General features: G+C 40.7%; 1 long non-coding RNA gene across 1 annotated transcript in view; it reads right to left on the reverse strand.

Annotated features, from left to right (window-relative positions):
- Nucleotides 1-2,229: 2,229 nt before the first annotated feature.
- The window catches only part of LOC122907856, a 30,936-nt gene continuing 6,450 nt past the window's right edge, over nt 2,230-26,715 (reverse strand). The window contains exon 2 of the long non-coding RNA XR_006384770.1: nt 2,230-2,882. This is a non-coding gene — a long non-coding RNA (uncharacterized LOC122907856). The remainder of the gene's footprint in view (nt 2,883-26,715) is intronic.

Below are 26,715 nucleotides of genomic sequence, written 5' to 3' on the forward strand. Positions count from 1 at the left end.
AGGGGTGTATTGAGAAAGAGGAGTCATTTATGTCGGGTTGAGTAGATAAATGACAGTGCATAATTACAGGGATAGGGACAGTTTTGTGAGCTGGAGTGTCTGATTAAATCAGATTTTGGTGTTACTCCTGCCTAGCTGATAGAGAAATGGACCTAACTGGTCTCATAGGTAGATTATGTGACTCAGATTTGCTGTAGGTAGCCACTATGCAGTGCACTATCTGATTTGACACTGGGACTAGCCAAATCCACTGATGTCCTTGTTTCCATCACTGCTGTCTTTAGCCTCACTGTCTCTCTCCTGGAATATGCAATGGAATGGACTTCCAACCAGGAACCTTATCTCCAATTGCTCCTCCCACCAAATTATACCACCTAACCCAGTGAGGCCAAGCTTGTTAAATGCAGCTCTAATCATGTTGCTGGCCCAGCAGTCCTGTTTCTTAAATCTTAAATCTTAAATGTCAGTGCCCCCTCCTATCTTGCCCCTGCAGATGTTCCTAAGCTCCATATAAAGTTTACCATCCCTACTTTTTAGCTATTATTTCTAATATGGATTTTATTATTTCTAATTTTAGAATATCCATTCTTAGAAATAATCCATATTATTTCTAATATGGATTTCAGTCACAAATAAAGTGTCACCTGTCACACTTTATTTCTTTATATCTCTCTCCTACTTCCAAGACTGTAATCTCACATTTGTGTCTAGCATCCAATGAATGTTTAATATCTTATCTTAGGAATGAATGTAGGAGAAAATCTAGCTCCCTGGTGTAGCGCCCTAGGCATTCCATAATCTTGGCCCACCCCATCTGTCCCATATGTCTACTTATGGCTGCTATTTCTTTGCAAACCACAAAGCAAATCTTTCCCTTAACAAGATTTGAATCTTCCCGTTTTGATAGTAAAATTCTCTGTCCAGTCTGTTGCTTTCACCTGGATAGCCATTTTTTTCCCCCTCTCCTTGTTGAAACCCTGTTAATTTTCCAAGAACTGGTCCAGATATCCCTTCTTCATGAGGTCTCTCCATGCTCTGATCACACCTGGCTGATCTGTCTTTGACAGCATTGATCAGACACTTATTTCATGACCTCCTTCATTTGCATGTTCACTACAGTCTGTAGAATTGGCAGTTGTCCAAATAGGTGCTAAGAAAATTGTGTGGAGTGGAAATAATATGGCTACATGCCTTACTATAATAAGGCTCTGCTGAATTTGCTAAGCATGCGGCCCTGTCCCACATGCCTAGATCTTGCTACTGACAAAGTGGTAGAAAATGGCACTGAAGGCATAGTGAGAACATGACCAGGTCAAAGTCTTTTTCTCTCTTAAGTTTCTCTGGAGGAGGAGTGAGCTAGGCTGCAGAGCCTGGAGCTTCCCAGTCCGTATCCCCAAAGTGATGGGTTAAACACAGGTGTATGAAGAGAAGGATTCTTCTCACCCCTCCGGGTATCTGGGCCAGGCTCCAAACACCCAAGCCTCTGGGCCTCTGGCTGTTAATCCAGTGTGATTCACAAACACCATATGTGTGTCCTGTTATGAAAAAAAGTTGGGGAGCACTGGCCTTAATCAATACCATGAACAGGTGGGCACGCATACACTGCAATGGGAAATGCCTCTGTTTGTATTTGGTGTCCCATCTGTGGGCACAAGAGGAAAAGCCAGGAGCCTCGAGTCAGGAGCTGTATTCCAAACCATTCCTTATGCATGTGTGACTTTAAGCAAATCAATGAACTTTTTCTAGACTTCTGTTTCCTGGAGGCCTTTTTTTCCTCATGGCTTTTTTTTTTTTTTCTTTTTCTTTTTAAGCTGGCTTCCTGTGGGGTTAGGGGAAAGCCATGGACTAAGAGATGTCCATACTCTCCTTCAATGCTCAAGTCCTTGAAGTCTACGAAAACCTGTTTCCTATCACTATTGAAAGTAAGTAAATTAATACCTGTTAGGCCACAACTATTTCATTCTTAAAGTAGATTGTTTTTCTGGTCTAGTCACTGGATCATGTGGTTTTCTGAGAAAACAGAGCCTCTGGGTGAGGCGAAAGCTTTTGTGACATGGGTGTTAAATCTATCCAGTTAAAGGCAAAAACTACGGCTCTTCCTGGAAAAGGGCTGTGATGTCCTTTGGAGCATAAGATATCATAGATTTCATTTTCAGGTGGCTTAATTCTCCACCTCCCAATTAAATATAACACAACTGTGAACTGACTTCAGAAAAATACAACTCTGGGTTTTGTGTTATTCATTTATTACTTCAGCAGATAATTGCTTGCAGTAACCATACCACTGTTTGCCTCAAAACAGCCCAGGTTGGACTTTTTGTGCATTAGGTGATTTCTGCTACTTATCCTGAACATTCCCTTTCACTCTGCATATAGAATACCTTCCCTCTGCCAGCAATCTGCCCCTCTGGGCTGGGTGGGTATAGATTCACACATGACTCAGATCATTCAAAACAGAGAACTGAGTCAAAATAACCTCCTGAAATCTGTTTCTGAACCTGATCACTTGAAGGCAGTTAGTAGTAAATAAAGGATGGTGGATTCTGAATACATTACAGAAGTTGAAATCAAACTCTCAAGCCAAGTCCCTTCCATCTTAGATATGAATTTTTAGAAGATTCTGAATTCATGCTTTCTCCTCTGTGTTTGTGTGATTGTGGCTCGTAAAAGGTTGGTTTTCCACATCAGGAATTTTGTCGTTGGTGTGGACGTTCACCAGATCTTGACAACAGAAGCCTCTTGCTGCTACAGAAGCCAGTTCTTGAGGCACGAATCACTCGGTGAATGAACACAACTTTTAGGTGCAGGCATCTCTTTCACCATTCACAAGCATGATTTATTCACTCATCTCCACACATTGGCTTCTGTCTTCATCCACAGAGCTAAAAAAAGGGTCTTGTTTATATAAAGGTGTTGTAAAATGAATCCATCCCCACAAGGTCTCCCCCTTTGCCACAGGAAGGGCTCCCAGACATGCCCTGCCCTGTATAAATACACACTTTCATCAACACTTGGCATACCTTCTCCATTTAGAGCCTGGAGACTCCTTTCCCTTATTCTGACCTACTAACACATCTTTCTTTACTTGAAAGTGTGATTGGGTTTCTGGGATTTTCTCTCTGTTAGTGCTCTACCATGCCATAGCATGGTACGGTCCTGTTTAAACACAACCTTGTCTAAAGCCTTCACTGATCACCACCTGTCCCCCTGGGGAAATAAACTCTTCTTCCTCTCACTTCCCATGCCATTTCTCCATAACCTTTCTTTTTGCATTTATCACCACTTAAAGTAACCAAAGATCTTCATATCCCCAACAGGACTGGAAATGTATAAGATAAGGGACTTGTGTCAGATGCAAAATTTAGGAGAGGGGGCCAAAAACTGAGTCACAATAAGTACCATTGTAATGTGACATTAAAAAAAAAAAAGAATTAGTGATAAAAATCCATGATTTTTCCATGAACAAAACATCAAAGTTTTTCCTAAAGATGGGATCGATATTTTTCCTTTTAGTTTTCCTTTTTCTTCCAGATTTTTTCTTTTGCCTCAGGCTCTGGTAAGGTCCAACACTATCATTAATTCTGTCTCTATTGGAAATTTAGGCATTTTGTTCATCAGAGATTTTTGCATTCTTTTTGAGTTTTGAAAATATATTGCATTAAAGTGTTACTTATCTTGGTTCCAAAGTTTTTGGCATCCCCTTAAATGATGTGCTTCAGGCCAGTGCCTCACTTGTCTTACCCTGACCCTTGATAAGCACTCAATTAATATCTCATGAATGAGTGAACAAATACCAGCAGAGATATCTTAGGTGCATTTTTTTTTCTTTTTTCTAAAGGCAAAATGACAACTACCCACAATTCAACATCTTCCATGACATCTGGATAGGCAATGACACAGGGAAGTTGTAGTGGTCTCTCGTGGCTGCGTGTAGTAGCTATCAGTGTTGCTCCAGACAAGTAAAATCATTGATCCTGGACCTCTTTCACTGTCACAGAGCAACAGCCCCGCACCCCACATACATATACACTGTCTTGCTTTATTTCATAAACTAATAATTCTCAAGAAGCAAAATAGTCACAGAGGTACAAAATCATCTTTCACTTTCTTCTAGTGAACTGTGAGCCACTGACAATACAAGTAACTTCTTTGGAAGTCCAGAATATTCAGAGCAGGGGTTCTGTGGATGGGTATCTGCAAGAATTCTCAGTGCCTCCAGAGAGAGGAAGGAGGGAGAGGACTAAGGCAGAGGGCTTAACGCAGTGAAGTCTGTCCCTCAACTCTACTACCCAGCTTGACAGAAAGTAGAATTTTGTTCATTACAATACACGGACACATAGGAGAGGTTCCCATTTCTCAGGGAAGAAAGACACAGATCATGGAGCTGTTGAGTCTGAGTCTCAGGCAGCCCCGAAGAGTACAGTTCACTCAGTGTATTCCTCAACATGTATCTTTAAGAGACAAAAATGATCATTCACAAATCCTCTCACAAAATCATCTCTAGAAAGTTGAGCCTGTAATAACAAGATTATTTCTATGCCCTGGTAGAGCGCCCGTGAAAATAATGTTTTTGATTTAGCTACATGAATTCTATTCTGCAAACAATGCTATTAAAGTGTTTTCTCTGGGTTCTGTCCACATAATAGTCACTGTCCCTGGGAGGGTAGATTTTATTCTGTGATAGTTGTGATGATTTATACTTTTGTCCAATTATCAAATGATCATTAGCCTCTATTATCCCCGCTGCTCTAACCTTAAGTAGCCCAACTGTAGAAACGTTAACTGTATTAACTTTGAAAAACAAACAAGAATAATGTACCCCCTAAATCCAGTGAGAAAGAAAGAAACCTAGAAGAAAGAAAATGGTTCTTAGAGACTGCTTTTTTATTTTTTATTTTTTTTCCATTTTGTGTTTTGGCTGTTCCATGTGGAGTGACTGAAACTTCACTTCTGCTTTACCTCCGCAAATCTGGGGATCTGAGACCCAATGATGCATTCATGTTAACAAAGCATCCTACTGGAAGAACTTTTAGACTTCCTGGAGTCTCAAGGGATCCTCACTAACACGTTAGGTTTCGAGTACACATTTCCTGAGGGCCTAGTGTGTGGTAGCCACCATGCTCAGCAACTTTCCCATGTTAATTTATTTGACACTTTGAAGAGTCTAGAGGGAGAGCAGGTATGGTCAGGCTCATGCTAGAGAAATAAAAACCAAAGCCATGAGAGGTTGTAATGGGCCCAGGGCTGCAAGACTAGTAAGGGTCAAGGCTGAGACTTGGCCCACGTCCCCTGCTTGTCTTATTACATACAACTGCCTGGTTATTGTCACAGAAGGGAAATACTGCAGTGCTTTTCCTCCAAGAGATGCAGAGAATATGTTTATCCAACCCAATTTGTCATGTGGTTAGTTTCCATGGTGAAATGAAATAATCCTAAGAGGCTTCAGACATTATTTTAACCTATTTGAAGAGACAAGCACCATCTGTCCAGCTCCCTAGACCCTGTAGATACCTTCCCTGGAATTCCAGATTTTATCAGAGAAACTACTCCCTTTTCAGAAAAGTCACTGTAACTTCCAAAGAGGCTTGCAAGTAATAGTTTCTAGATCCCCTTGGAAGAATTGGTATGGTGATTGTGCATGAGAACGAACAATCTGATCCTGTGCAGAGGAAAATGCACCCAAGTATATATGCCTGAATTTTGGGGGTAGAAGTGAGTTTAGTGGTATGTGGGATGGGGGTGGGGTGAGAAAGTGTATAACAAAAATTGAATGATGCTGAAAAATGCATCCTAATCACTCAGGACCCTAATTTTGATAAACAAGCAATCAAGTATTCATGGCTACAAACATAATGGATAAAATGACTCAAGTTAAGGAGAAATAAGATTAACACGGCACAGTAGTTAAACATGCGGGCTTTTAAAGTCATATGAGTTTATATCCTGGTTCTGGTGCTTCCTGTCTGTGTGATATTTGAAACGTCACATAAAAATAAACAAGCAGGGGCGCCTGGGTGGCTCAGTGGGTTAGGCCTCTGCCTTTGGCTCGGCTCATGATCTCAGGGTCTTGGGATCGAGCCCCGCATTGGACTCTCTGCTTGGTGGGGAGCCTGCTCCCGCCATCCCCATCCTGCCTCTCTGCCTACTCGTGATCTCTATCTCTCCATCAAATAAATAAATAAAATCTTTAAAACAAACAAACAAGCAAACCCTGTGAGTTCAGTATTCCTACCTATACCATGGACACAACAGTAAGTACACATAAGGATATTATGGAGAATAAATGAGAGTGCATATAAAATGTTTGACATTTCATAAGAGAATGTTATTGTTAAAAGGGGACTGTATATATGTGTGTATGTATCCATATGTGTATATATATATGTACATATATATGTATAGATATCTATTTCTATATCTATATATAGCATTTTTGAGCTCCTTATGGTAGAATAATCAATTTCTTATGTTCAAGACATTGGGAAAGTGTTAATCATGACAAGAATTGTCATCAGACTTAAAGATAGAGCAGGTGATTTTATTACTGGAAGTCATTATGACCCCAGTAAATTGGGAACACAAGACCTAAAATGCATGGGGAAGAGGACATCCAACCAATAAATAGTAATAATTGCAATATTGTTGGCAGCTGAGCCCTCGGAATATCTACATACTTTTAACAATTAATAGGCAAATAACTCCATTCAGTGCCAATGGATCAGCCCTAACCACACAAGAGGCACCAGCCAAACTAGAAAAAAATCCAGCAGATGCCCCTTGTAGGAAATTTAATTAAAGTGGAAAGGACTATAATATAATTCCCATTGTGCTCTTGACTCAAATGGGAGAGGCAGAGCGTTGTGTGAATTCTGCAGACCAGGAGGCCAGTGTGGAAACAGCTAGGCACTGGGGGGTCTCAGATCCTGCAGAGGGGTCTTGTGACTGTGTCAATGGATCATGACTCCCCCAGAGTCACAGGGCACTAACAGATCAGCACAGTTCTGGTCCCAAAACAGGTGGAAAGCCACAGAGTTCTGGGTCCTTTAAATGAAATTAAAGATTACACCATCTGTAATGAAACACCTTTCTATCTCTTCAAGGTCACTATTATTTAGGCACTGATAATATGGTAAAGTCTTCAGAAGTAATTCAAGGAGCTAGGAAATCAAGTCCCGGCCTTTTATGTTTTGGGGCATAAGCAATGGCTCCAACTCTTGGAAGGGGGTGTAGAATCTCTTACACAGCCGCAGCCCGTGATATTCGTCTGGCAATGTGTGAGACCCTAAATCTGAAGGTGGTAGGGAGTTCCACAGGAAGACCGTGTGGGCAGGTGCTTGCCCCGGAATAGCAGCATCTGGTTTCACACGTGGTCTCCATACACCACTGGGCGAAATGACTTCATTCTTGGTTTCCTCATTCACAAAACTGAGTAACGACAGTGTCTACCTCATGTGGTTCTTGTGCCTGAATTGTCGGTTGTGATGCCCATTTTTTCAAGCAGTGAACAATGGCCTCACTTATTGACTGTCAAATAATTTTTTGAAAAAAAAAATACATACCAATAAAATGTGTATTTATTATAACTAAAATATCTAGTAGGATATATCTCCAGAAGTGTGATTGGTTGCTAGATCATATGGTAGTTCTGCTTTTAATATTTTAAGAAATATTCATACTGTTTTCCAAAGTGGCTGCACCATTTTACATTTCCACCAACGGTCTCAATTTCTCCATATCCTTGCCAACACGTGTGCTGGTTTTTCCTTTTTTGTTTTTTGATAATAGCTATTCAAACCGGTGTAAAAATGATATAAATCATTGTGGTTTGGTTTCGCTTTTTGCATATTAATTGTATATAATTTTGTATATTAATTATTAATTTTTTATATTAATTTTGTATCTCAATAAAGTTGTTAAAAAATAGCTTACATTGTTCTTTACGCATTATAGGTAGTATTGACCCTTGATTGCTGTCTGAAAAGATAACATGTCTTGCTTGTCCTCTGAGTGATACTCCCTTCCTTTGGTAACTCCACTGCTTTGACCTTTCCCATTGGACCTGTTGAAAGGATGACAAATATCTATCTTTGGCAAGTGCTTATATGGTTCATTCTAACTTGCATACACCCACTGGGTGCTAAGAATAGAGAGGGGCTACACAGGGAGGGTGTGGGTGAGGTCCCTCCTTCAGGGAACTTACATTCTGGTTAGACAAGTGGTAACAACAAAGCCTGAGAAGCCTTCTAACAGCGTTAGAAACTCTGAGTGTGAGGGAGTCACTTGGCAGGAGATCCTGGAAGGTGGAAGAAAAGACTTCCCTCATGAAGTAAAGTTAAAACTGAAAACTGGAGGATTCTAGGGTTTGTTACACCTGAGGAAGTGCTCCAGGTAGGTGGAAAAAGGAGGCTTCATGACCTGAAAGGAAAAGAAGCTGGGGGCGGAGAGGAGCCATCCCCCCACCTTGCCTGTAGCCAAGGGAAATAGCAAGGTGGACCGTGGCCAGATTCTAGTGTTGGCTTGTCACAAGGTGAGGTTTGATCCTGAGAATGATGGGGAAATCACCGATGGCTTTCGAGTGGGAAAGTGAAATAAGCTGATCTTAGAAGTGTCATTCTGACTGTTCCCTGAGGCAAGAGGGAATGTGGGGACCCCTGGTAGGAGGCATAGATGCCTCATCTCTTGATGATTCTGGCCCAGACTTGGGTGGTTTGGAAGCAAAGTAATGGATAGATTTAAGAGAAATGTAAATATTTATCTACAAACCAAAGCTACCGCCTCCCACCACCGCCGAGAGACAGGGATGGTATATGTAGAAATCTTAATCTTTAGCCTGCCCTTCTGCAAACAACACTCAGAACATATATAGATTGGGAAAAGGAAGGGAACTGATACCCAAAGTGGAGCTAGGGGGTTGTCCATGTCAATTATCTGAGCTAATCTGCTTGACCTGTTGCTTCAGCTAATGAAGGGCTGCTTGCCCTCCTTCTACCCCAATTACACTTATCATCACGCTTATCATTGCAGGGCCCCAAAGAAGCCAGGAATAACTCAACACCAGTCCCTCTAGCCAAATAATCAGCAAACAAAGATAACTTTAAAGAGTGTCAAGCCCAACTTTATGACTCCCTCATAGGTGCTAAGGGCACTGTCTCAATAGCCTAAGCCACCAGACAGGATAGCCCAGGACTGTTTGTGAATTGACCTGCTGGGACCAGCCATGACTCATCTGTTTACAGCAGAGCAAAGGTAACTTGGGATGTAAAAGTTGACAGCTGCTTCCCGGGAGACCATTGCACCTGGAAACAAGGGCACAGGGTTTCAACTGGAAATGTTTGCATTGGCACCATCCCAGGCTACATAAAGTGTGCCCGAGAAGAGGTCACGCCATGGGGAGGTGAGTGAGCACATGCACGTGTTTTAAAGAACCAGAGTCTTCACACCGGACTGGCTGTTTCAAGGCGCTCACGTGGTTGCCCTGAGCAGCTCAGACGCTAGCGATCATCACTTGTATGTGCTCTGCTATTTACATCTGGATATAAGCAGACCTCCCTGGAACCAGATTTCCTTTCTTGATGGAAGTAAGATTCAGGGAAGCAATAATAAAAGAGTAATAATAGTGATATTGGCATCCTTTGACAAGCCCACCCTGCAAAGGCTCTGATTTCATGGATCTGGGTGGAGCCCAGGCACTGGGATTTTAGGGCTCCCCAGGGAATTCTGATGTGCAGCCAGGGTTGAGAACCAGAGCCGGCAATGTAGGGCTTTTTAGCTTTATTTTACAGATGAGGAAAAAAATAAATAGAGCTCAGAGAGAACAAGTAATTCACGTAAGTGCAAACTTGAGTCTGTCTGGCCACCAACCCTCCCTCTGAAATATTGCTCCACACACTGTGCAGGGAATCCCTGGGTAAAGAGCAAGCAGGGAGGGCACCTGGGAAGAAAGGGCAGCCAAGGGTAGCAGCACCCCACAGGTGTTGAGCAGGAGGCTCCACTGTATCCTGGGCTGGCTGTGCACCTCACAGAGTGAGGATCTGAGGAGCTGAGGGGGTGCAAATAACTCACCTTCATGGTTGCAGCAGCCCTGGTCTCCCTCCGAGCCCCAGCGGATGGCACAGAGGAGACACTTGGCTGAGAGTTGAACAGGGCATGGCCAGGCTGGACAAGCGGCCCCACACACACTCATTTACCCCTTGCCTTGTCATACCGCTTCAGGGAGATGAACCGCCTTCCCCAGCTTCTGCCTTCCCACCCTCTGCTGCATCTGCTTGGGGCTGTGCCGGGTTCTCCTGCCATCTCTGACCTGTACTTTTGAAACCTGCTATTAACAACAGGAGGTCACAGAATAATAATAATAATAAAAATAAAATAAAGGTGGTCACACAGATGGATACAGTATTGAATGGAAAGGAAGCATCCTCTGATTCTTGTTTCCCAACCATGAGCACCCTTAGCCATAGCTGCCTGAAACAAATATAATCAAATGAGAATGTGAAGCTGCACTTTTCCTCCTCCCTGCTGGGAGGGCCAGGTCTGGGCCCTCTGCTCTCACCCTGCTAGAATGAAGCGTGGCCCTAAAGCAAGAAGCTGAACTCTTCTGTTCTGAACCACTCCCTAGACGAAGGGGGATCTTCCAAAGTATTTCTGATATTGCTGGGAGTGGCTGGGAAAGGATCATGCTCTGAAGGATAAAGGAAAGAGGGAAGAAGTTTCTGGAATCTGAGGTGGGCAGTGTCTGACCCTCTCCATACTTCAGGTCTGAACTCTGCTTTTATACGCCCCTCAAAGACTTGGACTGGCCAGCTTCCTTTGTTTATTTACTCAGCACTTACTAAGGAGTTGTAGCACTGGCGATGCTTAGAGGAGGAAGACCGGTCCTTGACCTTAAGCAGCTCACAGTTTTAGCAGGGGAGAAGACAATAAATAGCAGCGTCATGGCAGGGGGACGCAGGGGTGGTAAGGACACAGAGGGAGGTCCTGGGCCCAGTCAGAAGAGGGGGTCAGTGTCCTAGAGGGGTAACCCCTCTCTGGAGACTAATTATAAGCCTATCATGGGAGTTAGTCCAGAAGGAGGGCCCTTTTCTAAGTGAGGCTGAGAGTCTGTTCCTGGCTTCCCTGAAGGACATTCCTTGCTGGAAAGTCACATTGACTTAAGCAGCCAGCACTCTTTCCTCGCTAGGGTGCAGGGATTTGAACTTCCTTCTCTACATCCAGGTCAAAGGGCTGAGTCCAAAGTGGGACTGAATTCCTCACTCAGATTGTTTCTCAGCAAAAGCAGGGAGTTCTGAGGGCCTGTCAGCCACACTAACGAGCTTCTCCCAAGAAGGCAAGGCTGGGAAGAGACAGCTACACAAGGAGTGGGGGGGGAGTGTCCTGTTTTGGACCAGAAAACACCACTCAGATGAGGCTAACAATACACAAAGCTCAGGCCCGCCATGGACTCTCTTCCTCCTCTTAGGTTTCATCATAGTCACTGCCGTAACAGGGCACAGGAGCTCCACAGATGGAGGTGCACCTGGATTTCAGTCCTGGCTCGGCCCTGTAGGATCTGGGATGACCTACCGCAGGCCTCTGAGCTTCCCAGTTTTTATACATAAACCAGGGCTTGAGGTCCACCGTGGAGGGGAGAATGAGGTGGGACGGCAGCAGGAGAGCCCTTGTACTCGGCACAGAAGGGGTCTCAGCCCTCGATGGCCGGCCTGCATGCATGCAGGCTGGGACCCTCTTCCTTCCGGTCCACTCCCCAGAGTGCCTCCTTCCAAGTCTCTGACTTCGGTAACACAACGCTGGCCCCATTTTGATCCCTTGCTGCCTCTCCATACACCCCGACATCTTCCTCCTCGGGCTCCTCCAAGGAGCTGCAGTGGGCGGGCTGCTCACCGACAGGCCTGAGTTTGGCCTCTGAATGCTCAGGGCAGGGAGAGTGGGGAGGGCTCCGGTTCTGTCAGCAGCGGCGAAGGCTGCAGGCCTCCCAGCTCCATCTCTCCCTCCTCCTCGCGGGATAGAGCCCCAGCCAATGCTCTTACCAGGTCACTGAATTTCTCCATCACCGTGACCTTCGCTTGCCCGTTTTAGAACAATACACCCACTCATGTTAACGAGCCTTTGTTTCTTTCTGCTGTGCTGAGCCCGTCTCCCTTTGAAGAGAAATCCCCAAAGCGGCCATAGTTCTGCTCTTTGCTTTCTGAGTGGAACAGCTCCAGTTCCGATGTTACATCATTTATAATTAATTATATCATATTAGGGTTCTCTCTCGAATGGTGGTGGGAGAGGGGAGTTTGCTAAGCCATATCTTTACACTGTTTTAAAAATAAGCCCTCAGAACCAAGTCCATTTTATTGTCTTTTTCTACTTCTAAATAGATTTCTTTTTTATCTTTCTTTCTTTCTTTCTTTCTTTCTTTTTTTTAGTGCTTATCAAGTGAAAAGCTTATTTAAACACCTGTACTCTGTCCTATAATGGTGACTGGAAAAAAGTCCAAAAGAAGTGGCGGTCACAGAAATGTTTTAGAAGACAATGCTTGAACATAAATCCCTTCCTTTCCATTCCCATTGCTGCCCTGGAGGTGAGGCTTTGTCAGCTCCTACAGGACTGTTGCAGGAACTTCATACCTGCTCCCCAGACTTCAGGCTCTTTCCACAGTCCTCTGTGCTGCACCGTTGTCTCAGGCATTATGTGACATGCCAACTCCAAGTGTCACACTAGCTTCTCCATGATTGCAGGATAAATTCCATCCTTCTCACCCATTCGAGGAGCTTTCCTATCGGGCTCCTCCTGACCTTTCAGCAGCCCCCCCCCCCAGCCATTGAATGGGTCTAACTCATTGTCCTCTGTGAGCGTTGGAATAGCTTCACTTTGTGCCTAGAGTTATAGATCCCTCTGCAGAACCCCTGCTGGAAATCTTTCCCCTCCTTCTTCATGTGGGCGAATCCTACCCATGTTCCCTGACTCCTGAGCTAAAAGCACAGTCCCCACTGAGATACGCATGTGGTTATCATTTCGTGCTCTGCTTCCTTGTGCTCATACAGGGGTACCCCTTGTCCGCCCCACTCCTCCTTTCCCTTCAGCTACTTCATAACTTGCTTTCTGCACAAACCCAGAAAGGACTTGATGTCACTGAGGTATTATTCTCTGCTGCTCTCTATGTCCAAGCCCATTTTTACATAGTTTTATTGTCTTGTCTCTCACACTCTGCACCTACTCTCCAGACACTCCTGGGCAGGACCGGAGAGTGGGAGTACAGGTGTTTGGTGCATATCTGCTGTGTATTAAACACGGACACATTAAGATACATTTAAATTTACCTACAAATTTGTCCGGAAGTGGTTTTGTTCTTTTTTTTTTTAAGATTTTATTTATTTATTTGACAGAGAGAGAGAGAGATCACAATTAGGCAGAGAGACAGACAGAGGAGGGAGGGAAGCAGGCTCCCTGCCGAGCAGAGAGCCCAATACGGGACTCGATCCCAGGACCCTGAGATCATGACCTGAGCTGAAGGCAGAGGCTTAACCCACTGAGTCACCCAGGCGCCCCCGGAAGTGTTTTGATTCACACTTGCAAATGAGGGGACTGAAGCTCAGAGGAGGTTAATGACTTTCTCAAGGACAGTTTGATAACAGATATGGTGCAAAAGAGGAAAAAAAAAATTGTGGGATGAGGGCTTTTTTTTTTTTTTTTTTAAAGATTTTATTTATTTGACAGAGAGATCACAAGTAGGCAGAGAGGCAGGCAGAGAGAGAGAGAGGAGAAAGCAGGCTCCCCGCCAAGCAGAGAGCCCGATGCAGGGCTCGATCCCAGGATCCTGGGATCATGACCCGAGCCGAAGGCAGAGGCTTAACCCACTGAGCCACCCAGGCGCCCCGGATGAGGGCTTTTAAGCCAGGCTTCACGGACGTGGTAGGATAGGAGCCAGAGTCTGGTCTGGTGGGCAGGGTGGGAGAACACTGGGAGTGTGAAAGCATCACAAAGTTTTCAGACTCAACTTGACAGTGTGATCACTTACTGGCTTTCAGAGAATGTACCTGATTTCCTTTACAGATGATGTATTTGAGTTAATTGCCTGGTTTTGAGCGTGCCAACACAGACATGTGCTGGAGGGGTCAAAGTTCAGGGTAACTGAACTTTCCTGCAGCATGTTAGAAACAGAATAAATGCTGACAAAGAAGCAGAGATTTTTACATTTTAACTGCAGGTTAAAAGAGGACTCTTCACAGAAGATGGCTGAAATTGAGCAAACACACAATCCCAGATGGTTTCAGACAGTGGGATAAAAATGAATAAGCCAGTATGGGTTCATCGAAGAGAACAAATGTACCACTCTGTGTGAGTGTGTGTGCATGGTAAGAGGTACATAGGAACTCTGTATTTTCTGCTCAGTTTTGCTTGGACCTAAAGCTCCTCTTAAATAAAGTATATTTTTAAAAAATAATAAAATAAAATGAAACAACTTTAAGAATTTGTTTTTAATTAGTGAGGCCAGGTCCCAAGCTGTCCTCTGAGGCATGAGGGGAGGGGAGAAGGTGCCTTTCCCTTGGCTTCTGGAGCACAGACACCTTGCCCAGCTGTGGTGAGTTCTATCATCTTTTATTTTTCTAGTTCGTTTGCTAATGAGATGCTGATGAGCATCAAGGCCGCAAAAAGCAAGATATGGAATATAAAAAAAGGGAGGAAAGGAAAATGAAGAGGAGGAATTGAAGGATGTTTTAAAAGCCTGCATATTAAAAAATAAAAAGCTGGCTGAATGTACAGGTTGTAAAAACTTAATGATTTAAGCGCCCAAGAAGAGGCGTTTTACAGAACATCCAATATATGGTAACACTAGGAGTGGCGCAGTTGCCTAATTTTCCTTTGTCTCTTCTCTAAAATAGGGATAATAATAACTGCCTCCCATGCTTATGGTGGGGATTAAATGACATAATGTATATAACATTCTTAACCAATGGGCACCTGGGTGGCACCTTTGGTTGAGTTATTGACTCTTGGTTTCGGCTCAAGTTGTCATTTCAGGTGGTAAAATGGAGCCCCAGGTCTGCATTCAGTGCAGCCTGTTTGAGTTTCTCTCTCCCTCTCCCTCTCCCTCTGCCCCTCCTCTCTCTCTCCCTTTCTTTCCCAAATGAATAAATAAATCTAAAATAAATAAAATAAAATAAAATTCTTAGCCCCAAAGGCTGCACTCATTCACTAAAAAGTTACTGAATTGTTGATTTTGAGCTAGATACCAGAAGTGATGCCTCCTGACTTGCAACTGAGAAGGGGAAGCCAGATGTTAAACAAGGAAACATAAAGATAATTAGTTAAAAATCATAAAGAGTAACACAGTGGAAAACTTCAGGGTGCTGTGAGAAAATGACAGGGCCTCTGAGTCCATGCTCAATAAATAGTAGTCATTTTAAGACAGACATTTCTTTGCAACTAGGATAGATTAGTTTCTATCAGACTAGACCCTTCCAGAAGGAATAATTGGGAAACTTGGATAAAAAAATAATAAAGAAAGAAATCTGTTTGAAGGAATACAAGAGCTGCCAAGGCAGCAAGGGCATGAGTAGACAAGATTCCAGAGCACAGGAATATGGGAAGAGGTCAGATTCATATACAGCTCTACGTTCTCCTGGAAGTAAGGGCAGGATTGTAAGTGGCTGCAGGGAGTTTTCAGCAATCTCTTGGGACAAAATTGGAGTTCACAGCCTGCTAAGGAGGAGGAGCATCACTGAGAAAAACCCAGCTTTCAGTTGGGAGCTGTCCAAGGCAACAGGCTAGGAGGCAAAGTAGGTGCAGACAGGCTCTCACAAAAACCCAAAGCAGCTTCAGTTGAGGTTGGATTAAGGTGATTTTCTTGGCTTAACCACCTAGAAGATATCCCCTGTTAAGAAAGATAATGTCACCCAGAGCCTCAAATCATACATCTAATTTTTCATACAATAATGTTTAATATTCAGAATTTTTAAAAACTTCTAATATACCAGGAGACAATCCAATGAGCAAAAAAACATTCGAAGATGGTAGAAACAGATCTGTAGATGATTCAGATGCTCTACAGACACTGGAGTTATCATACACACATTTTAAATACTATGTTAAATATGTTGAAGAAAAGTGACAGCAAGATAGAGAATTTCAACAGGTTATTATAAATCTGGAGGTGAATCTATTAGAAAGAATAAGAGGGAAATTCTAGAACTGAAAAAGAAAATAAATGAAATTAGAAATTGTAAATGAATTAGCATATTGAACATAAATGACGAGAGAAATGGTGAACCATAATGTCAGTTGGTAGAAAATACCCAGACAAAGAAAAGAAGGGATGCAAAATAGAGGAAAAGAAGGAAAGAGATATGGGGGACATAGTAAATTGTTATATGAAATAATGTAGAGAAAGAGAATGAGAAGAAGCAATATTTGAAGAGATTTTTCCAAAACTGATATAAGACATCAAGCCATATGCATAAGAAACTCTGTGAATTCCACAATGGATAGACACAAGTAAACTACAGCGGGGTTCACCATAATAAAGCTGTTGGAAACCAAAAACAGAGATTAAAATGTTAAAGGTGGTTAGAGGAAAAACTGAACTATCTTCAAAAGAGCAAGACTTAATGCTAAATTCTTAAGAAAAAGTATAAATGCCAAAGACATTGGTGTCCTGTTCTAAGCTGCAAAATACCTCTTCCAAATGAATATTATAATAATTGTCCTTCAATACTGAAGATAAAATTTACTAAATTTTTATGTATTTTTATTTTTATCTTTTTATTATTAAATAAAACACAGACACAGAAACCACCCAAAACAAATACTGTGTTTAATACATGATATTAAGACTGACATCTTTGTAACCACCATAAAGAAATAGAACTTTACCAGCCTCTCAGAAATCTCTTCTCTGTGCTATTCTAATCACAGTGCCTGGATTATTCTGAAAACAACACTTACCCTTTAATCTCTTTCTTGTATTTATATTTCGACTATCCGAATAGTCATCTCTAGACACTATAGTGTAATCTTGCCCACTTAAAAAAATCGACATGTCATGGAACTCACTTTTATCTACTGGAACTCCTTCCATTTTCCTCTTACATTTTCAACAACTCCCTTTCCTATTTGTTTTTTTTCCCCCAAATATTTGCTGGATTCACTATATTTTCTGGAAGAATTCATCACCGACACTTGCATTAAAGGAAATACACGAAAGAGGTCTTCAGACAGAGAAAAAAAGTGAAGCTAAATCACAGCAAAAATTATAGGAAAGAACAACTAGTAAGCAAAAGATATGTGTAGGTAAATCTAAATAAATATTGACTATATAGGAACAATACTAACAATGTCATGGGCTTTTAAATATACGTAGAATTAAAATAGATGGCAATGACAGCATAAAACTCAGAATGAAGATAAGTAATGTCAAATTGTTTAAATGTCCTTTCATTGTATAGGAATTGATTAAAATATACTGTTATAAATTATACTTTAATGAAGTCAAGATTCATGTTGAATTTCTAAAGTAACCCCTGAAACAATGCCAAAAGGTTTTGTAACTTCCAAAATGTCAAAAAAAATTGAGTAGTAAAACCTACTTGATTAATGCAAAAGAAGGTAAGCGTGGGGGAAGAGAACATAGAATAAGTGAGATAAATGGGAAAAATAATTAGCAAGGTGGTAAATTTAAACCTAAGCGTTTCGGCAATTATATTTGTTTAAATATAATTCACAATTGCAAACAATTTAAAAAAATTATATTGTCAGACTACATTAAAAATAACAAGACCCAATAGTATATTACTTACATGAGAAGCACCTTAAATGCAAGGCTACAGAAAGAATAAGAGTAAAGAATAAGGAAAGACACGCACATGCTACAAATCCTAACCAAAAGGACGCTGACATGGGTGTACTGGTATCAAACAAAGTAAACTGTATGGCAAATAGGGACCATTTAAAAGCTCTGAAAGGATTAATCCTCTAGGATGATAGAATAATTGAACAGTCTTAAGTTTGTAGTATTTAATAACGTAGGCTCAGAATATATAAAGAAAAACTGATAAAGTTAAAGGAGAAATAGGCAAATCCACAACCAGTGGAAGCTTTTAAGCATACTTCTCTCCAAAATTGATAGAACAAAATATACAATAGGAAGAAAAATCAGACACCGTCTCTGTGGTAGCAAAAATTGCATTACAGTAAGGGACACAAATAGTAACCAAATAAGCACAGAAATGAATGTAAAATTGTATATTGGCTCAGTGTTTTGCAGGAAAGGAAAACAATTCTCTAACAATGAACATGACCTGAACTGAGGGAATTGAAAAGACTCTCCTAAAAAGGGGACACTTGATTTCAGATCTAAAAGACATATAAGGGTTAATTAGGCGAGTGGAAGCGGAAGTATGAGGCAAAGAGCTGACTCAGCGAGCATCAGGGCATCAGTAGATTTCCTGGTAGGAGGGAACATGTGGGTTTGAGGAGCTGGAAGGAGGCCCGAGGGACAGAAGCACAGGGAATGAAGGAAAGTCGCTCAAAGTCAAGCTGGCAAGGTGAGCAAAGCCAGAACTCCTTGGGCTTTGTAGGCCATGTTACGGATCTTTGTAGGCCATGTTATGGATCTTGCCTAGCTTTCTCTGTTGATTCGGACCTTTTACAATCCATTCTCATGCCACAGCTAGAAGAATCTTTTTCCAAACAATATAAACCTACTTTAACACCCTTGATCGCTTTCTACTTACTCTGGATAAAGTCCAGAGAAAGTGATCCAGAGAGTAAGTAGAAAGCGATCAAGGGTGTTAAAGTAGGTTTATATTGTTTGGAAAAAGATTCTTCTAGCTGTGGCATGAGAATGGATTGTAAAAGGTCCGAATCAACAGAGAAAGCTAGGCAACTCCACATTCCTCAGATGAGCAATGATGGCGGAGGTCGTAGAGGTGGAGAGGAGTCAGATTTAAGACACATTTAAGGGCTAAAAAGCAACCAGACGTGGTGAAGGATTCTACCTGGTGACTGAGAGCAAGGGAGACATCAGGAATGTTTTCTTGGGTTCTTGCTTGGGCAAATGTGTCCAACAGGGATGCCATCCTCGAGATAAGAATCAGGAGGAGGGCCAGGTTTGGGAGGGAAGACCATAAACTCTGTTTTGAACATCTTGAGGTTGAGGGCTTTTTCTGTTAGAGATTATTCTGTAGAGCCTTCTCCTCAAGGCTCTTAATTGATTTTTCTTTGTGGTGTTCAGTTTGTTTTATCTGCTTGTCTTACCCCCTGTGGTCTAACATTTCAAAAATGCAATTGCAAGTCCTAACTGTGAATATTTATCATGTCACTGCATCAAAATATTTACGTTTGCCTAATTTGAACCTTCCCAGGAAGTAATGCAAACAAGAGAAAAGATGGAAACTTTGTTGCAATCCCCAGGAGTGCTTGTAGGATGTTGGACCCTGACCCCAGTTAGAGTCCAAATGTGTCAGAGAACTTTCCTGGCTCTGGTTGTTAAAGGCCATTTAATGTGGCAGGATCACTTTTCTTAAAGATGCTGCACAAAGATGACCAAGCCAAGTTTAGGAGAATTGACTCTCAATATATACAAGGCAGTTTCAAAGAAACATTAATGAGCTCCCTCTTCATAGAAATTCAGATCTGCCAAGGAGATGAATCAGGAGTCATGGGAAAGAAATTCGTTCCACACAATTTCTTTCTTATTAGAATTCCAAGATGGGAGATGCCATTTCTCTTGCTCCAAGGCAGTTGAGATCCTGTTTGCAAGTTGTTTTGAAATCCTTTCCATGAGAAAGAACACAGTGAAGATGACAGTCTGTATAGCTAATTCACCTACAGAAAAATGAAAAGTATATTCATGGCTATTCTTCTCTCTCTCTCTCTCTTTCTCTCTCTCTCAGCATTGACCAGCATTGGCCAGTAACCTTGTGAGGGCCTATCAAACCCTTTTTTCAACATATTTCCCCGCCCCTTCTTCCTCATCTGTCCTTTAATTCTTTTGAAGCTTAACTTAAAAGAAAAAATTGAATTTCTGTCTGTTAAGGTCTGATAAGAAGTTTGGTTAAATATCTGATTGGAATAAAGTTCATAGATTATGTGAGGTCTAAATTATGCATTCCTCTTTACAGCAGCTTAAATTTTAAGGTTTTGTCCTAAATCATTATTACTGAGTCTGCATACAGTTTCAATGGTTGTGAGACTGGAAGTAAGATCTGCTTCCTTGTGTGGAATAGAATCTTGAGCTTTGTGACCAAATGAAGAAGTTAAGACGTAGATGATTTACAGCTGTTTTACAAACTATGAACATAAGCCAATTGTCCAAGGAGGGAAGGTGGTAGGTATTCAGGAACTTGTTATTTTATGTGGTTTTCTGTATTTCTGATTTGTTTGTGGATCATCATCTTAGGAATTTGTAAAATAAAAGGCTATATACATGCATCCTGGAACCAGGTCAAAGAGTTGTGACTTTTACCAATGCAGCTCAACCAAAAACACCATACAGTTTTGAAGCATAAAAGCACTTAAACCATCAGGTAGTCTAGGGCTCTTTAGAGAGTCTGTGATTTGGAATCCTGGTTTTAATCCTCCCCACCTTCTATTACCCATAAAGGGAACAAATCCAAAGAGGGGAGGTGTCCTGGTTAAAGTCACACAACTTACATCTCAGAATTCACCTTCTTATGAATTTTCTTCAGAGGAAAGAAGCAAGAGCTTGAGACAGTCTTATTCCAACAGACTGATTAGGCATATTACAAACAGAAAGTCTCAAATGATGGCACTAGAAAGAATTATCCTACACAGGGTACTTTTCTGGGGGTTCTTGGATTTAGATATACTTGGGCCATTTTCTTTCCATTTTGGATTCCTCTAGACTCTGTAACTTGGAGGAAGCCATCAAGTTCTTGGGTGATTGCTGAGTGGAACTGAGGAAAACGAGAGGAGGGAAGCCTCTCAGAGCGTGCCTGAACTTGCTTCTTGCTTTGGACCCCTCCTACACACTGACAACTGACTGTGGATTTCATGAGCTGATAAACAAGGGTGTTGGATGTGAGTGTTTTGCTTTCTTGTTTGCAAACTTCATGCTTGTTTCCTTTTCTCTAAGAGAACATTTGCTTACTCCCCTTGGAGACCCCAACGACATACTGAGAAATATGGGCCAAGTCTACCTTTTAATAATTTATCATGTTGTTGCTTATTCTTGAATTTGATGGGTGAAATAAATGACCCAGAGTTTGTGATTAATGGAACCCCATCTCCACTCCAACCCCAACTCATGAACCAACAGCTTCTACCTGTGCCTGACATATTAACAACTATGTCAGAGGCCTTAATTTAAATCTGGAGCTAAGCTGATGATCTCAGAACAATTATTTCATTGAATAGTCTTAGTTTTCCCATCTGTAAAATGAATTCAATGTTCATAACTCTGGAGTTAAAGTAGAATAACTTAAAGAAAATTGCCGAAGTCTGTGACATACAACCCACCATATTATTATTTTATAATGGAGAGTTTTACCTACCAAAGAGAAGCGCTATCAGCTTCCCTTGGCATTGCTGGTAATTTATTATTAATGATTTCTAAAAATTTCAGCATTGCAGGAAGCTTCAAGCATCATTACTGCATTACATTTTGCTTTTGTGTTAATGGAGAGCCATTTTTCACTGTCACTTTCACAGATCGCGAGAAAGCACAGATGAAAAGTTTTCACAAATGTAGGACATTGCAAGACATATTCCAGGCTCTGTTCCTTGTTATTAATTGAGTGATCATATTCAGTTTTATCAGAAGCAAGAATTTACCAGATGTGGACAGTAACCCATATACCTCCTTCTCCTCGGTGCCCTCCATACATCACACCCACTTAGAGGCAAGGGTCGGGAAGTACTGAATTTAGTTAGCACTTTCATGCTTGAAGAATTAGAAACCACATCATCAATTTTTTGCGTTTTCATAACTGAGAAGTAAAAATTCATGGTTTAATTCCAGACAGTGGAGAAGCTCCCATTCAATTCTTCTGTATGGATTAGAGTAAGGAAGTTCTTTTGATGTCACCAAAGAGATCTCTCCTTCTACAAGGAGGAGAGGGTTTTCTGCTTTGAAGACAGCTCTTGGAGGTAAGGACTCCTTGCTTCCATGATCTGGAATAATCTAAGTCAAACCCTGTTAACATACTATACAAGCAAAACTATGCTAACCCCTAATATCCCAAATGGAAGCAATTATTTTCCTGCTAACTCACACTGTCTATCTCCAGCTTGTAATTTGTCTTTCTTCAAATGTTTCTGCTCTTGGGATGGCTGTATCTGAAGGTGCTAACAAGCAGCAAGAACAAGAACATCAGGGGTCTTGTTCTGTGTCTTCTTTTCCATGCCTGCCCTTTAGTTAGTAGGTGCTATGTGAACAAACTTACGAATTTGAATGGCACATTTTCAAAGGGATAAAGAATACCAAGATAATAGAATAGCTCTCTCCAAATGTAATGCAATTAGCAGATGTAAAAAGTGGAGGAAGGGGATATTTAGGGTGTATGCACTCCTTATTCATAGCTTACAGCAAAGCAATTTCATACTTTGTTTTGATATCTTCTGATGTCATAGGGTTTTCCTTTATGCAGTCCAAGCATGTGCAGCAAATGCTTTTTCATCCAGTTACAGATGGCAGTGTGTTTTTCCCAATTAGCAGGGTGCTTGGGTGTGTGGTAACAGAAGAAATAAGGACATCAGGGGTCTCGTTCTTCTCTCCGATTTTCCATGCCTGCCCTTTGTTATTTGGCTTTAGGTTATTTTGCCAAGAAACAGCTCGAGATGCATCATATTTCCACGCACTAATCAATGCTAATCCAAACGAGAATGAAGCATGGACAGGGAAGGTCTCTTGCCTTCACTTACAAAAGTGAAGTTCAAAAGAACTTCCTTATTCTAACCCGTGTTTATACTTGCAGTCTGTTGTAGACAAATGGAAAGATAGAAGAGGATACCCTGTCCATTAAGCATCACCACAACCTGAGTGTAAAAACTAAAATTTGTTCAGAGCCAGTAAATGGACATTATGATATTTGTGACCTGTATTATATTCTAGGGAAGTATTTCCTAAAAGGCATTTCAGGGATATGAGAAATCCCTAGAGACGCTTCAGAGAAGGGATTCTGGAATTCAGTAGGTTTGGGAAATGTGTCACACAAGATTTACCTTTTGGAGACTCATAATGCATAACAGAATCTTAATGCCTTGACAACTTCTTCTGCTAAAACCAAAACAGAGAAATGAAACATTGTACTTTGTATAACCTGGCATTTTAAAAACTCATTTGATCACAGATCACATTTATAAACTCTATTTTTGGAATAATACTTCATATCTGAAGGTAGCAAGTGAAGTAAGTGACCTATAAGCTATAGTTTCAGAGCAGATCAGTACTTTGGATCAAAAGATAAAGTTTCAAATCCAAGGTCTGCTACTGATACGTAGTACATCAGTAAATCACCATTATACCCTGCTATACCCTAAAAGTAATTTTCACTTTTAAATGAAAACAGTAACTTATTAAGAAACAGAAAATTTATTAAGTTCTTATGTTATGTCAAACACTGTACTAAGTGCTTGAGATGCCTTATCTCATTTATTCCTTTAAATCTGCATTTATTTTTAAATAAACCAAAGTAGTGAAAGAATATATTCTCACTTTTTGAAAGTAGAAAAAACCTACAAAAAATTCCTTTTGTTTCAGCATGTAAACATCTATATCTTTTTCTGTTCATTTAAATAAGAATGTTTCTTTACAAAAGCATATACATTTCCTATTTTTACATAATCAGAATGATATTACACATACTGTTGTGCACTTTTTAAAAAAAATTTAAAGTGTGCGTTAGAGATATTTCTATGTCAGTATATCCATCTACAACATTCCATGTAGTGGCATCATGACATTTAGGGTATATACATACCTCCAATTTTTTAATGGTAGATATTTGGCTTATTTTCAAATTTTTCACCAATGTAAACAATTATTTTTATTTCTATCCCTGGTAGTATGGGAGATAGTTAACCTTGAATGACGCCCTACTTGAAACAACCAGAATGCTGGAGAAAATACAAAATGTATCAACTTTACATAGAGAAGGACTACTCAGGGCTCAAAAGAGAAAGGGAAAACATGGACCCTGTGGAGCAAAAGATGGCCAGACTTGTTTTTCTCTGTGAGGTTTTTTTTCTACCAAACTCTGGAAAATTTGAGCTGCTGCTTGATGAGATGTAGGAGCCAGGAATTAAAACTTAATGTTCATACAAGGAGCTAAAGCCAATAGAAAACACCCAACATAAAGCCAGCATCCAAAGCACTATCCCTTCAGTGTGACATTGTCCCCAGAAGGCACCATTCACCTGGCTAACTCTGGGTACTGGGAAAGAGATGATGGTAATCTCTCCTAAGAGTTTAAAGCCACAAGCCTGACTTCATGTGAGTTTGAAATCTAGTTCATGATATCTTTGCGTTTTAAGAAAACATCATGGAACACTACATCAAAACTAATGATGTACTGTATGGTGACTAACATAACATAATAAAAAAAATAAAAACATCAAAAGTATATAGTTGATCCTTGAACAACCCAGTTTGCGTGGATCTACTTACACATTGATTTTTTTCAATAAATATACATACAGTACTGTAAATGTTTTTCCTTATAATTTTCTTAGTAACATTTTCTTTTCTATAGCTTACTTAATTGCAAGAATATGGTATACAGTACATATAGCATACAAAATACGTGTTAAAGTAAAGCTTCTAGTCAGCAGTAGGCTATTAATAGTTATGTTTGGGGCAAGTCAAAAGTTATACATAGATTTTCAACTGTACTAGGAGGTCAGTTCCCCTAAGCCCCCATTGTTCAAGGGTCAGCTATAATGCAGGTTAATGGTGCTGCTAAGGATATTATGCAAGTAAAACAAATCCAAATCCTCTTAGAGGAATTTTGACCTAGACTTTCAAGAAGTCCCACTGATAACAGTATAAGAAAAATGATCAGGTTACAGTCAAATTTCACAATACACCCAGGAACCAAGACACTGTGAGTGAAAACCAGCAGAAACAATAAACAGGAGACTGTCTTGCAAAGACTTCATACATTGGAATTATCAGATACTAAATATAAAAAAGAAATGACCATACTTAATGTTTTGAGAAATAGAAGAAAGTTTGAAGATATGAACAAGAATAAGAAATTAAAAAAACTAAATATATTTGCAAAAGAATTACTAGAAACCTTCAAGAATTCTAGAAGTCATAAACATACAGATTGAAATTAATCAGGCAATATAAACAGCAGATGAGATAGACACAGATAAAGAAGTAGTCAATTAGAAGATATAGCTAAAGAAGCTATACAGAATACAGCCCAGAGAGATGAAGAGGTAGACAATACGAAAGAGAGGTTAAAGACATAGAGGATAGTGTAGAGATGTCTGACTACATTAATTAAAGTTTCAGAGGGCAATAATCAAGGTAATGGGGAAAAAAGCAGTACTTGAAGAGATAATGGCTGAGAATTTTCTCTAATTGCTGAGAGACTTTAATACCCATTTTCAAGAAGGCCAGTGAGTCACAAATATGATATACAAGAGAAATGTTTTTGTTGTTGGTTTAAAGATTGTATTTATTTATTTATTTGAGAGAGAGAGAGAAAAATCATGCAAGGGGAGGAGCAGAGGGAGAGGGATAAGCTAACTCCACACCGAGCAGGGAGCCTGATGAGGGGCTTAATGCCAGAACCCTGAGATTATGACCTGAGCCAAAATCAAAAGTCAGACGCTTAACAAATTGAACCACCCAGGCATCCCAACAAAGGAAATGTTTATATCCGAGTATATCACAGTGAAGCAAAACACCAAAGACAAAAAGAGATTAAAGAAAAAAAAAAAAAAACAGTCAGCAGGAAGGCACTACAAAGTAAAAGCAATTAGAGCAGTGGCTAACTTCTCAAAAGCAACAATGATAACAATCATCTGTTGGAGCTGAGAATATAAACGTTAATTTAGAATCTTATACTAAGAAAACATCTTTCAAGACTGAGGTGAAGTAAAGATATTTTCTATCCTTTCATTTAGCCATTCTTACTCTGGGCTACGTATCTTTTCATAGATGTCACTTCACCTCTGAGCATGGCTTCTGGGTTCTGGTAGGAAAAAGGAAAACAGCAAAAGGCAAAAAATAAAATAGGCCAGTTACCCTGCTCCTCTTTTCCTGGGAGTCCACAGATATCTCCGCCAAAACTCCAACACATAGCCTCACTTAACTGCAAGGGAGTTTCCTCTCTGTAAAGGCTTATGACATTGTGGGAGATGTGAAGAAAATACACATGTGAAAAAAGTTTTCATAACATAAATAGGAAAAAAAATAAAAGAGGGTCTTATAAGTTGAATTGTATCCTCCAAAATTCACATGTTGAAGTCTTTTTTAAAACTTAAATATTTGGGGGCACCTGGGTGTCTCGAAGCCTCTGCCTTCGGCTCAGGTCATGATCTCAGGGTCCTGGGATCAAGCCCCACATTGGGCTCTCTACTCAGCAGGGAGCCTGCTTCCTCCTCCCTCTCTCTGCCTGCCTCTCTGCCTACTTGTGATCTCTGTGTCTCTCAAATAAACAAATAAAATCTTTTAAAAAATAAAATTTAAATATTTTACTTATTTACTTGCAAGAGAGAGAGATACAGAGAGAGAGAGAATGGCAGGGAACAGAGAGAGAA

The sequence above is a fragment of the Neovison vison genome, chromosome 5 (genome assembly GCF_020171115.1).
Source record: "Neovison vison isolate M4711 chromosome 5, ASM_NN_V1, whole genome shotgun sequence".
NCBI lineage: Eukaryota > Metazoa > Chordata > Mammalia > Carnivora > Mustelidae > Neogale > Neogale vison.